We start from the raw sequence: 15145 nt of genomic DNA, 5'->3' as shown, positions 1-15145 counted from the left end.
AGCAGTAACAAACAACACAGATTTTATTCCTGAATCATCAGAATCTGAGATGCTCAGAATCTTATGAGACCTGCTGTTCCTGAGTCTGAATATCACCAGATTTTTCTTCCTAGGAAACAAGGAACAAGGTCACTTCAATAAAATGCTTGGAATTAATGTAGTATACTTTGATGATAAAATGATCTGATTTTGCAAGAGTACTGCATCACAACATCACACGAAGAGTAGAGGCCAGATACCAGATTTAACGAGGTTAAAAATAAAAAAAATCACACCATCATCACAGTCAGTCAGTACAAAATGGCTTTGAATTCCCCATTCCATCTTTGGCTCTACCTTAACAGCAAACCAGAGAGTACAATCCAATTCTGAAACGTGGAAAAGATCATGTTGCTATGATTTATTATGGGTAAAATTAAATGTTTTTCCGGCTTACCTGATTGAAGGAGAATGAACGATCACAGCAAAGCCCAGCATCCAAAAATAATATATGTCTTCTCCTGAAATAGTCCAGATTTCCATCCACAAAGCTTTACTAATTAATTATAATTTCTGTATTCTCCGTGGAAAAGAAAACACAGAGACCTTTCCAGAATCCTCTCTGATTCTGCCTCCGCTTCCTGTTCTCAGTCTCACTCTATGGTACCCAACATATATCAGAAAACAGCTTATTAGGAGAAGGGGGGCTGGAGGGAGGGGGGATGGATGGAGGGGGAGAAGTGACGAGCCCGCAGCACCTGACGTGGCAGCTCCACCTACTGGTGGCCAGAACAACAGGGACCGAGCGCAGCCTCCGAGGCTGCTCCATCCCAGGCGTTCTGACCTGCACTTCAAACAGCTCCTGTGTAATAACTTCCTTCAGGCAAGAAGCAGAACAGATCAACAGAACCATACTGATTATTGAATAGCCCCTTAAAATACTTTTTCTGAAAATAATTAAATTTAAATTGTCTATATACATGGAGCAGAGCATTTTCTTTTAAATGTGCTGTTTCCTTTAAAAATGCATGGGAAGGGAGGAACGTGTAAATAACAGAGCATAGCTACTGACTGCCCCCCTAACTCGTGTATGCAGAATTTGCTGATTATCTTGATACTGTCTTATTCATTAAACACCACTATGCATTTTTTGGCATCATGTTCAATTCTTTCACATGTGTAAAATGTACTATGCCTATGTAAAAGGCCTAGCTCAAAGTCTTTCCCTGAGACAGGACTCCTGGGCATGTGCAGATTTACATCGGCTTACCTAGGACTCCTCTGGCCCTCCTGAGAAGGATTATTAGAGCAGTGGCTCCAGCATTGCCTGGTCCAAGGGCAGCATCATTGAGTGAATAATGTCCTTCAGGCAGCATATTATTTTGTCCTGCATGTCAGTTTAAGGAGTATTGTGTCCGTGGAAAGGAAAGTGTAGGAACACTGAGCAATGTCAGCAAGTGTGTGCAATATATTGACCCATAGCCTGGGGTTAGAGGCCACTACAGTTCCCAAAGAATTTAAAATCAAGCTACTAGCTTTGTTCAGTCATGTGGGATTTAATAAACAAATATTATTGCACAAAACAAGAAGACAAGCATATAAAAACAATGAATATTTTGCTTTCTTGTAGCTCCTGTAGTTCCTTTAAATACCTTCTCTGCAGTGCCTAGAAACAGCCCAATTCTCTGCCCCACTGGTCACACACTTCTTTTTGGAAGTGAGAATCCCAGGGCACATATCCAGCCTAAAGGTCACTACCAAATCACAACTGCACAAAGCAGCAGTAGTGGTGGTAACTGCCTATGATTCATGTCCTTCATCTCTAATATCAACAGACATCCCTTTTTCAGTTAGCATTTATCCTTAAGCATTTGTGCCAGTTTTGAGTAGTCCTTTAGATTTCAGTTACACTTGCTGTGTGCTTGACAGACATCAATACCAAATTCCTGAATCTGGCAGCAGCAAACAGAAATACATTTTTAGGGGATGTACATATTCTGTATGTACAGGATAATGGCTGTATATTAAGTGAAAGAAATGTAACCCCACCTTGAAAATGGGGTTTTTGATAAAACTGGACACATAATGACACTCCTGATCACCTTGTTCAAGCAAATCCCCTTTTTGTTTCAAAATGACTTTGCGAGCATGAACATATACCACATTCTTATTTAAAAAAAAAATTTTTCTCCCATTGATTTTAATATTTACATTTTCAAATTTCTAGAAGTTAAAAAGGAATGTATTTTTAATAAAAAAACTGTTCATCGGCTCTACAGCATAGGTTTTGCTTTCATGGGATTATGCTAATTTAGCAAACCCATGAATGAAGAGAAGCTGATGTCTACATTTTAAACTGCTTAGGAACATTGTTTTGCAAATGCATTGTGTTTTGAAAATCAAACCAGTCCTTGGGGAGGACCTTCATTTGCATAAATGCTGCATTTCTTTTATGTATCATTTTTAATCTTAAAAAAAATTCTTAGGGTCTTCGGAAGTTTTCTTTAGAAAGTCTTTATGTTATTGTCCAAATGTAATCATCATCTAGTAACATCATAGTTAAGGAGGAGTTATACATGATGAATCTGTTTCTCTTGGAAAAATAAAGAAATTCTAATCTACATAACAAACTATTTCAACCTTGTTAAAAAAATAATAAACATAGTCCTTAATACTAGCTGTGTAATTCCAACAGAAATGGGTGTATAAAAACCACTTCTGAACCTAAGCTGGTTCAGAGATTTGAGTCTCTGATAAGTTTTACAGAAGTACAGTCTTAGAATAGCTAATTTTTGTGAACTAGTGTTCCACAAGATGGTTATATTAACGTCATATTACTAGAGAACCCCCAGTCCTACTTTTTTGTGGTTCTTATATTTATTACAATTTTCTGTGGTATACCAGTTGATACAATGACTGTACGTAATGTATTTGTTGATACCAAGACAGCGTTCTCATAGGTATAGGTCTGATATTAGAGAAATGTTCTGCCACTGATTTAAACAGTTCAATTATCAACCCTCACACTACAAAAAAAATCCAGAAAATATACTTTTTGTTTGTAGAAATACTCATGCCACACAAATTTTTGGTAAATATTCATTTATCAATATTGCAGGATGATGGAATGGTTGGGTTGGAAGGGACCTCTGGAGAACATCTAGTCTAACCCCCTGGTAAAGCAGGCTCCCCTAGAGCAGGTTGCACAGGATCACAGACAGGTGGGTTTTGAATGTCTCCAGGCAAGGAGACTCCACTGTGTTTCAGTTTGTGTCCACTGTCCCTTGTCCTGTCACTGGGCACCACTGGAGATGAGTCTGGTCTCATCTTCTTGACATCTGTCCTTAAGATATCCGTATGCATTGATAAGATTCCCCCTCAGTCATTTCTTCTCCAGGCCAAACAGGCCCAGATCATCTATAGCTTATTTATGACCTATATTCTTCTTTAATCAACATCCAGGATTGCCTGTATAGTGATTCAAATTCACTGAAACCAGTCAGAGTCTTTGATTTACTGAAACAGAGTTTGAATTATGCTCTTAAAACTCCTTACCACTCTTAAAATCTATCAGTGGAACAACAGGGAAGAAAAAAAAAACTACATACAATTATACTATAAATACATCAAACCATCTATATGGAAAAGCTGCTCCCCAGACCCCTGAATTTATAAACATAAAAATTTCATTTAAAAAGTCCATATAAAATGTATATATGTGACAGATACTATGTATACAAAATATCTCTCCTTCCTTTCCTCTTTCTCACTAGATTCCAGTGCCAGATCTAAAAATCAGAAATGGTCATTCAACAAACAGGCTGCTTTGACAAAAGTAATTTATAACAATGCCAGCCTGACACTTGTTTAAATTTAAATTATTTGTACAACTTCTAATGAATCATCACTGAAAGTTCAATTCAGAAATTACATTTAAAAATCTAGCTTGAAAAGCCTTGACATTTCTAAATAATCTGTCTGGGAATCTTGCCCCAGGTGCAGTTATGCTCTCAGTAATGTCTGAATAAATGCAAAGCTATTCAGTCACTTTTAACTAAACAGCTGAAATACAAATGTTGAAAAATCTTAGTTCCAAAGAGAAAAATAGTTTTGAAGTGTTAAACATGAATGAATACAGCCCCTGTATGAGGTCTCATAAGGACAAGCCCATGTAAGTTTTCATCAATGCAGTCATCAGCCTGGTTATAACATCAAATATATTGTTTGATTAATACAATTACTTTTGGACAATAATTCTCTTTATTAATTCTCAGGCACTTTTGTGAACAGTAACGTGTACTTAAGGGCACCAAAATAGAAGACTTTATGTCATAACTATTTCTTCAACTACTTACCTGTATTAGCCTTTGAAAGTGGTTGAAATTGCAATATTTAGCTAAGTGTAATGAATCTGACTTCAATTCAAGACTGTCTAAATGTATAAAACTCTTTTTCTTCATCACTGGTTTCTCTCCTTTTTTCTCCTTTTGTCTCTAGTGTGCAGAATCAAAAAACTCTGCTTTTAATAAATTTTGTCCCCCCTACTAATGCATATTTATAAGTTGTGGACCTGACATAAGTGGCTTTTCAATTAATAATCTCCACTTTCACTTGAGGATATTTTTATTTGACTGCTGCATACAGTTGTAAGCAAAATTTAGGGAAGTGGAACTGCAGTAGAAATATCTGGCCTAACATTTTAGGAAGATCAGTGGTAGACACGCAAATGAGTTTCTACCGTTTCTTTTTATTCGAAAACTTGTAGGTTGCACATGTGGAATTTCAGAACTGGGAAAGAAAATACAAAAGGTGGCTAGCAGTCAAATGCTACAGAACAGAACTGCAGAACTTCTTGGGATAAAGACAAGCCTGAGGATACAACTCAGCGCCACATCCTCATTGCATCTATCATCAGTAATAACATAATGTTCTGTTTGTACAGGCTCACTTAAAAGTATAATGACTTCATAGTAACTTAAGCCTTTGACAACTAAAATATTTTAATAGGCCATAGAGCACACTCTCTGAAAAATTAGCTGTTTTAAATTATTCCTAATATCATAATAAAGATACGTGATCTGCAATCTGTACTTTAATGGTTGTAACTTTTAATGATAATAAAATTATTTTAAAATTAACGTTAATAAATAATAGTTAGACCCTTCCAACTCTTGTAGAAAAAAACAATACAAAGGCCATACAAAAATGGACTCAGTTGTGATAATTCCATTGGTTTAGTAAAAACGAAGTAAAAATAAGCCACAAAGCATAAACCACCCTAACCACCTTCCATATGTGCCTAAGCGCTTCCAAAATATTGACCTCAGGTTACAACTTTCAGATGAGCTACAATCAAAGTTATAAAATTGTCATGAGCTGAACAAAATGTACACAGCAATCACAGCTCAGAGATGTCTTAAAATATTCAATTTATATATGCACACACTCTGTTCATATATTTAGAAAGAGTAGGAATCCTGTTTTGAAGAAATGAGATCATCATGTGAGACTGATGTCTGTTTAGTCTAAGTTCAAGATAATTAGCAGCAGGCAATAATAAAGTAACTGGTCAACAAAAAGATTTTTTTTCTTACACCAGTGATCCTCAAGCTAGAGGTGGGTCTAGGCGGCACAATGCTTGGCTTCAGGAGCTTCACAGCCAACTCCACTTGGCATTGATAATTATTTAATGAGAGAGTTGGTGAAGAGTTCCATAGGTTAACTGGAAAGATGTAGCTTTCCCACCATGTACCTTCTAGGTGTTTCTATCCTCTAGCATGTAGCAGGCACTGCAGCCGCTGCCACTGCAGAAGTTTCAGAATTTCTGATTACTAGAAGAAACATTCCTTCTAATCATGTTAATCTTGCTTGATAAGATTTTTTGTTTTATGTCCATTTTGGCACGACACAAGAGAGTCATAGAAGGCAACTAATTTCTTAGGAAATACTTTTTTGCATGACGTGCAACATACCTGAAGGGCTTCCAGAGATACAGGCCAACAGCTTAGGAGGATTCTGAAAAACACTAGATATTTATGCGAATAATTAGAGTTAGAACAGGGAACAGTCACTGACTCAGATAATAAGGATTCAGTATCTAAGGCTTGCAAACTTCTTTTTTACTTTCCAGAACTTAATGCATGTATGTGTCTCAATTCCTCAACTATGAAATGGAGATAATTCCTGACTTCAGAAGGGGCTGTAAGATAAATGAATTTTGTTAGCTAACCAAGCTATAGAGATCAAGAGTGAAGAAATATTTTAATATTCCTTGTAACGTCCAAAGGGGCCAGCCAAGCCTAGGAAGCTATTATTTCAGGCCCTGTATATTCACAGGACACTGACCATGTTCAGAAGAATCTACTATATATATGTGACAAGACCAATAAACAAAGATGAAATGCAAACAATCGATTTCAGAGTGAACCAATACAATTTAAGACAGGCAGATTTTAAAAGGTGGAGAAATGAATTAAATGATACCTCAGCAACAAGTGCCCTAGTGCTCTCAGAGCTAGTAACAAAATCTAATAATGTCCTCCCAGGACACCTATAAACAGAGAGATTGCATTCATACGTTTTCATTCCATTTATTGCTACTGAGTCATGTGGTTTAATTGGTCAGATGAAAGGTAATCATCACTTGGAGAGAGGGGAGGTTTTGCTAAGCAAACCTCAAGTTATAATTTATTTATTTGCTAGTCTTTAAAAGCTGAAATGCTAGAATAATTGCTCTGTTTAATAACATATGCTTGCCAAGTTCATTTTGTATTAGAAAGTTTCTCTGCATCTCAGTATGCCTAGGACTTATCTGCAATAAAAGCTGTACCTTTATAACTAAAGTGTGAAAATATATGACAGAGAGATGACAACAAATTTCAAACAATTGACTCATATATATTAAAGAAAAATAGCTGTACTTTGATCTGCTTTCAGCCAAGAATTATGAGGATACAGAACATGTAAACTATTCAGTGCACTGAATTGAGAAGTAAGCACAAGCTAATGCCTTAATGGTTCTACCATAGGCATACAACATCAAGGAGAGCAAAAATGGAAATGAAATGTACTTTCAAAAACTGTGGTACACATTCCTTTTCAAATCTGTCTTCACTGTTGTTCATTAAAAGGGACTTCACTGTTAGCCCCAGGTAGCCAAGAAATTACTGGCTTTACATTTTGAAAACATTATGAATGTGATACACAACAGTCCCTTCTTCAAAAATAATTAGCAAGACCAAATAGTTTTCGTTACAGAGAAAAATATTCAGAAATATTTTAAATTCCAAAGCTATCTTTCTTAGGCAGAGGTAAAATCTGACAGCCTGCAGTAATACACCTCAGATGCAAAGATTTTAGATATGACAGAAAAGCAACAGAATAAAAAAGACTGATGATGTTTACTAATTTCTCTTCACCAATTTCTCTTTAAGTAACCCTGGAACAGGGAAAAAATTATACATCATATTTAGAATCATCTCAAAGTTCAGTTTCACTTCAATGAGTAATTTGCAAAGGTGACTCTCAGACTTTAAAGGCAAGAATGATAGGCTTTATGATTTCATCAGAACTAAATAACAAAGTCTAATAACTTTTGATTGAAATTAATTTATGTCTTTTAAAAAGATGACATATCAAGGAACCAGGAACCTGTTCAATCTGCAGACCTGTCTTTTGCTTTAGCAATTTAAAGATTCAGCTCTAGAGTTTGAGAGTTAAGAGATTTATGGATTAAAAAAAGACAAAAACGAAAATAAAGGGTTCTAAATATCTTCTTTGAAGCACGTAAATGGCAGGTGTAGATAAGTGTCTGTTGGCCAGAATAGCTGCTAGCATTGCTCCTCAAGCTTAACATTCCATGTGCTGTGGAAACTGGAGTTTGACCTTTTGCTCCATCTCTTCTGGGCAAATGTTTTTGCATGATTTAATAGAATGGTTATTTTTTATGCAGATGACTGTTAGCCATGCTCTGAGAGGCAAAGAGAAATTTCTGGTAGAAACGAGTTCTATCAGCATGGTTGAATAAGCAAAAAGATTCTTCCAGCTATGCTAGTTTTAGGACACTTAAATAAAATAAAAATCATGAGATTTGTTCAATGGATATTTGTTTTCATTCCTATATTTACTATAATTACTATGATCTCTTCTGAATTTTTCATAGAAAACCTCTTTATTTTCTCACAGACATGTAACTGAAAGTTTGTGCCACTGAAAAATGCAGTTTTTATAGGAAAATGCAAACTTAAAAAAATGCTGTGAATTTCAGCAGTTAAAAGTCTATTGTCTTTGACTTATTGAGGCATTTTATTGTGATATATGTGAGATATTATCATATCTCATTTTCACTGTACTCTTCAAGAAGATACAGAAAATCAAATCTTGCTTTGCCAATGAGCTTTACCACTAACGTGTATTGTCATAAACCTACAGATTAAAGAAGTGAGACCATAATAGACTGTAGAAGGATTAAGATTACAGAATACAAAACAGAATAAAAGTGTCTATGAGTTTGTGAGAGAGAAAATATCCTGTATAATGGAGCAGAAATGCATATTTCTTACCAGTACACTTTTAACTAAATTGTTACACTACTGCTAAGAATTATATATCAGTGTAAGTAATAAAAATTCATACAATCTCCAAGTCTCATATAACAGTTTTATCTCACTTTTAATATTTCAGATTTTATTAGTTCAAATTATATATATTTTTAGATAACCTAAAAGTTTTTGTTTTATTTATGAAGTAAGTTGAATTAATATTTGAAAGTTTAATGTTACATATTCCAATGAAATTATTGTTTTGTGAAAAGTACCTTCAAGAAGTGACTTTAGAATTAGGCTTAGAATATCAGCTTCACTATTTTAGGTCTAAAGTAGGCCTATATTCATTCATATTTATACAAAGTTGTCAAAGTATATTCCAAAGTATTTCCTGCTCCGTGCCCTCGAGAGTGCGGGAGCTGAGAGGTGCAGTGCCCGTGGAGCCAGGCCGTGCTCCAGCACCGCGGACAGCGCTCACTGCGGGCAACGCAGGCGGCCCTTCGCGGGGAAATCCTTCACAAGGCACAAACATTATTTTTGCATGAAATAGTACTTTATAGGAAAAAATCCTTAAAAAAAAGCCAGTCTACAGTGTATTTTTTTTTTTTTGTGTGACAATAGGATTTCTAAGATGCTCAGTCCATGCTCGCATGTAGGTGTTCTGACCTATTACTGTAGTTACTTGAACTATTTTAATACTTCAGAGTTCTTACATGGTCCAAGATCTCATTGTAGGGATTGAACAAGCATAGAAATGGATCATTTTCCTGAAGACACTCCAAGGGTTTGTGATAACCATGATGAATGGTTTAAGCTGACGCAACTGCAAGTTGTTACTCCAAGTGACTGTCTCTCGAGCTACTTCCCCATGTTGACATCAGTGATTTTTGTAATGAGTCAGATCACTGATCCTAATTAAAAATTCCATGGTCTTCATCTAGATTCCATGGTCTTCATCTAGATTCATTCCTAGTTAACTTTTGCATTTTTCCTCCCCCAAACCCCTTCCATGTTTTGGTATGATTAAATTTTCCTCCACAGCTGAGAACCGTTGAGCCAACCCCGTGTGCAGGTGGCTGCTGTGTGATGTGACAGAGCAGGTGTACATGATAGAAATAGAAGATAAAAGTAGAAACAGTCAGCTACCCAGCATTCCAGTATAAGGTATCCTTTAGTAACAGTAAATCCAACACTGCTATTATGGGAATAGTGGCTAGAGACAACTGGGTGAGGCAGTCAACTTGTATATTAGGCTTTTACAACTAACAGTGTCCTGAGTATGAAAGATCAGTTTCAAGTCGCTATAAAATGCAATAGAGCCTTGTGTTAAAATATATAAAACAGGTCACTCTAAAAACTCTTTACTAAGCAATAATGTAATAGTATTGGTGAAATCCAAGCATGCATTCCTCCTGTCTTACATAAAGATCTTTCTTCCTTTGTCTTTCAATGAGGATATAAATATAATTTATAATTTTGCAGAATCAATACTCAAAGGGAAAATAGCAAGCGCTCTTATTTTCTACTATTTTGTAGTTTTTGGGGGGGGTTCCAAATAAAGAATGACTTCTTTATTTCTAAACACAAAGTGTATTAGGACATAGTAAAATAAAGATATCTGGCAGAACTTGAATTTTCTGCAGTTATTTGTATATTAATGTACAATTCAATGTAAAAAAAAAGTTATGGAGTTTAAACCTCAAACCCATTTTCAAATATTTGTAAGCATTTATTAGTCTTACTTTATTTTAGAGCTGTGCAGTCAAGGGCTAACTGCGATCCACACCTCCCCGGTGGCTGAGCAGGGTGTGCGGATCCAGCGGGCTCGTCCTGTGCCAGTAGGTGGAGCCCGCACAGAACCCGCTGCCGCCTTGTTTCCTCCCCCTCCGCTCTTCTCCCCCCTCCCCCCCTTTTCATTTCCCCCACAACCAATTTTCTGATCGATGCTGGGATTCAAGGAGTGAATCTCAGAACAGGAAGCAGGCGAAGAGACTACAGAATACTGCAGAGGTTCCTTTGTTGCCTCTATGGGGAGGTTCTTTCTTTATTTCTTTCCTTTTTCATTTCAGTGAAATTAAGAGTTTACAAGCTTCTTTGCCCAGGAACCTGTACCTGCAGTAGGAGCCTCTCATCTATCTACAAGTGTATGGATATTTCTTATGCTATGATTTTTAATTCTCTTTTAATCAGGTAAGACACTATTTTATTTAATTGGAATGCTTTAGACAACAAATTCCAGTTGTTTTATACCAAGATTCTTCTCTTGTGGTGCCACACCTAGTTTTCAATTAATATTAATAGAGCAAGAGGAAAGAAAATCATAGCCATCTTTGCCACTGCATGGATTTTTCACAGCATTTAATTAGGTCTTAGCACAATAATAAAAATGTTGTTGCTCTTTGGAGGTTTCTGATCCGATTTTTTTTAAGCTTGCATGTTTATAAGGATTACTTTTGAGTTTGTGTTTTTCATCCTAATTGTGGTAATTTGTTGCTGTTATTTTGAGGTGGTCATCCACAAGTGTTTTCTTTTTCTACTGGAGGCTATACTGTGCTGTATTCAGAATACAAATTGGAATGTGTTTTAAAGCACACAAATACATCCCTGGGATTGCACAGCTTTGATGCAGAAATGTGCTGTTGCTTCTTTATGCTATCTTCAGACTGAGGATTTCTTTACTTCCTAAATTCATCATTTTATTTCTGTGAGGCATGGGAGATTTACAGGATTCTCCCCTCTCTCATCTCCCAAAACAGCCTCTTCCTGATGGAAGACAGAATGGAGGACTTGTCTGTCACTAAACATGGTTTTGCACTGCTGCATATACCATATGAAACACATATGTTTTGTGAATTGTTTTACATATACAAGAATGAAATTTTTATTAAAAAAAATTCATTCCATATTGCATGAGAGGGAAAAATTATTCCTTTCGTTATTTTTTTAGAAGCATGATACACACTGGGAGAGACAGCAGAATGACTCAGGAGGTGGGAAGCTCATGCAGCACCCCCTGACTCTTCTTTCAAACCTTCGGGTCTTTTTTCTTACCTTCTTTGAATTACATCAATAACATGTTTAGTTGGGAAAAACAACATAGAAATGCATAGACTTACACAGTCACAGATCAGAGAAGGGGCTCAGTAGCCAATTTGTGAATAAATAAAGAACGTGCAATCAGTTTAAATGCATTTTGCTTTTGATTATAAGGCGGTAAGTAGCACTTAATCAAAAATTTCACACACCTGTATAAAGGTGAACTTTTTTCTTTTAGTGGTGATTAGTGAAGCAACAGAAAATTGCCTGTTGGGATTTGAATGCTGGATGCTGCGTTGGGTTTAGATGATTCCATAGATACATGTGAAATGTTAAGAAGGTTCACGCTCGTTCTCACCATCTGTGCAGGTTGCCTGCTTGGCTGTATTTTTGTGATTGATGTTTACAGTATGTATATCTGTGTATGGCTCAGCCACTGTAGTATCTGAAAATCTCTTCACTAGTGGTAAAGGATCCTCAATTCTTGAACAGATCTGGAGAAACGATGAATAATCATGTCCAAATGATCCGCAATTTCCTCCAGTGACAAATGCATTAAATAAATTATGCTCTCATATTTCTATAGGCCCCACTTCAACAACAAACAGGCATGTCAATGGGATGACTCACATTCTTAATATTAGGCAAGTGGACAAGTACCTGGCTCTGTTATCTTGATTTTTAGACTGCACCAATTTTAAGGGAAAGAATAATTTTGTAATCACAGAAATTTTACAGTGTTCATAAAATGCACCTGGTAGGCCAAATGAGCATGTAGCTTCAAAGACAAGCTATAGATTAACTTTTATGTAAAAAAAAAAAAAAAAAAAAAGGAAAAATCCATAGAGTTATTACAGGTTTTGAGTATGTTCATTGTGAGCATTAGGTCTTGGGAAATAAGAGGCATATAAATGGCCATATTATATCAAAGCATGATCCAGTTACCCTTCAGTAGGAACGAAGTTGGATATTTCTGGAGAAGTTCAAGCAAAACTTGACCCTAAGAGAAAGTTGGCCCTCTCTACCTTTTGTGAAACTTAATTTTAGGGGGTATTTAAATTAACCCTTCTTGCTATTTTTGTTCATCTGAAATACTCTAACAGAAGTGTACTCTGTGCTCATATAAGCATCAGATCTCCACAGGAGATCCCAGCATACCTCCTCTGCAGCCAGAGCAAGAGCCTAGCATCAGTTACGCTGCCAGGGCTGCTTGCTGATGATTTCTTTGTCACAAACCTGGATGAATGGTTTCACTGGGTCACAGCCTGCAGCCCTGCTCTATCCCCGAGTAGCCCTAGAACTCTCCCACCGAAGGGATGGAGAGGACACTGACATCTCACATAGTTTACCCGCTTGAATCTACTTGGTAGCAGGAAATGCAACCATAGTCCCCTCTTATGCATACAGCTCTTGGCTGGAGCAGGAAAATCTCAAACAAGATTTTACTGTGTTGCTTCCAATGTTTCAAAGCCATGCACATGCTCACACTACCTTCTCCAGAGCACACTGTGGATCCTTTGCAGCCACAGACCCTGGTCCAGTATTCCCCCTGAGTGGGAGCGGTCTCTTGCCCATCAGAGCCCTCCTGTTCCTCTCACCCTTGGTCCCAGCTTGCCAAACAGGCGTCAGGGATCCCAGGGCCTCCTTTCTAGAGCATTCCTGAAGTCACTCGAATAAATCCGTTCCTTGTGCCTACTGTTGTCTCACTGACACCTACCAGCCTCAGAAATACTGGGTTAAAAGGCATTACTGCCAATAGTGGCCTGAATCTCCTGTTCTTCTGTAATTGTCTTTGAAAGGCAAATGTACCTGATTTCCAAGAGGTGTTAATGATGGAAGGCAAAACACTGATTAACCACATTCATGTTATTCAGTTTGAATTCCAAGTTTGCAACTTTACCTCTCTTATTTCTGCTCCTGAACCTACTACTGTTCCTTTTTTCCAACCCTTACCTCCAGCTGAAGTTAGGCTGCTTCCTCTTTCTGCCTTGACTGGTTTGGGACCAGCAGAAGGGCTTTGTTTCCACTCCTGGTTTCCATGTTTGATGCCTCAGCAGCTATCACTCTCAGTGCTGCTGAAGGGGCTGCTATTGCCAGGCAGAAACACAGTCAACATGTGGCAGCTCTGTAAGTATTTATTACAAGATGCTAAGAAGCTTTTTCTGAGCATATTTAGAAATTACTTTAGAGAAGTGCTGAATGGCCAGATTTCAATAAATTTAAACAGGAGCAACAAAATTCAAACTCTTATATCGCCTGAGCAGCCTACTTGACACAATTCAGAGTAAACAGATTGTAGCAAAAGTTCTCAAAAAAATGGCTGGAAATACATTTTAATGCTGCAATATTACCATAATGCTCATTAAATAATTACAAAAATAGTTTTTAATCTTCCTATTAAAAAAACAAAGAACATAGGTTCATCGTTCTTGCCTGTTGGTTTATAAACTTGTAGATTACTGAAATAATGGTTTCAAACTTTTTCCAATAAGCAGACTACAAATGTACTTTTTCTATTAAATGGTGATGATTTTGTTGTTATAAGCATTCAAACTGTATCACAAAGATACATGAATCCACATTGTCAAGTTAAGCTTTTCTTTCTAACTTCATTGAAAGAAGTATCTCACCATTTATAGTGTCATTAAAGAAATAAATCCAATCTCAACAATTAATGTTTGGCAAAGCTGAAGGCATAATGAAGAGATTAACATGATGGAAACTATTAAGCAAACAAAACTCTGTCAGCTCTGTTCATACTATATGGGAAAAAAATGTTGGGTTTTTTTTTTAAGAAATCGTGAATAAGTTTTTTTTTAGGTCTCTAGCTGAAGTTCAGTGATTGTTTCTGTATGAAGTTTTCATAAGTTTTGTGTAATTGCGATCCCATTTGCTGCTCAATTCTTAGCTTGGCTTCCCTTAAGTGTGAGCAGAATCTGATTTTGGCCAGAAGAATTGTTCTTGAACTGCTAATGGTTCTCACTCATCTTTTTGGAGATCCTCACAGGTACTTCCCATTATGCATTAAAAACGCAAACTTCCCCTATCAAGAAACAGGATCGTGTTCAATAAGATAATGATTGCTCTATGCAGGATATATTTATCTTACCTGCACAAACTGGTAACATACAGCGTGAGCAGGCACGCATTTTAAGATGATGGACGTCCAGGTTTTCAACATAGGCCAAGTGGTCTTCTCATCCTCTAAAGTGGCCTTGTCATATCACAGAAGATGCCTGATTTTTATGGCATATGGTGCTGCTTGTCTGGTCTTAAACGGAGTTGTAGCGTATGGCTTTGAGTAATTTGGAAAATGTCAAATGACCCACTCTAGCCAAAAAAATTGGGTACCATTCAACCCTGCAGTAAAAAGCATGATGGCCGTAGGTCTAGCCAGCTCTCAGCTCAGCACTTTGGTTTCAAAGGCAGCATTTGTGCTGTATGGAACTATACAAACCCACCTGATTATTTTGGCCTGCTAACTTCTGTAGCTTTCTGGTTGCTGGTACTGAGTTAACTTAATTAAAGCTACAATATTTCCAGACCTAGTGCTGTCATTCCTCTGACAGCAGGGTGAATTTTGCCTA

General features: G+C 36.9%; 2 protein-coding genes across 10 annotated transcripts in view; one reads left to right on the top strand and one right to left on the bottom strand.

The window, feature by feature from the left end:
• The window catches only part of LOC113944101 (sodium channel protein type 2 subunit alpha), a 72899-nt gene extending 72227 nt beyond the window's left edge, over positions 1-672 (bottom strand). For all 6 annotated transcript variants that reach the window (XM_027636753.1, XM_027636749.1, XM_027636750.1 and 3 more), the window contains exon 1: positions 437-672. The gene's annotated coding sequence lies outside the window, so the exon portion shown is untranslated. The remainder of the gene's footprint in view (positions 1-436) is intronic.
• Positions 673-10434: 9762 nt separating this feature from the next.
• Positions 10435-15145, top strand: part of LOC113943978 (sodium channel protein type 2 subunit alpha) — a 76726-nt gene continuing 72015 nt past the window's right edge. For all 4 annotated transcript variants that reach the window (XM_027636458.1, XM_027636464.1, XM_027636461.1 and 1 more), the window contains exon 1: positions 10435-10712. The gene's annotated coding sequence lies outside the window, so the exon portion shown is untranslated. The remainder of the gene's footprint in view (positions 10713-15145) is intronic.

This window comes from Corapipo altera, unplaced genomic scaffold, assembly GCF_003945725.1.
Source record: "Corapipo altera isolate COAL_440 unplaced genomic scaffold, ASM394572v1 45, whole genome shotgun sequence".
Lineage (NCBI taxonomy): Eukaryota > Metazoa > Chordata > Aves > Passeriformes > Pipridae > Corapipo > Corapipo altera.
This window is presented reverse-complemented; position numbering and strand designations above follow the sequence as displayed.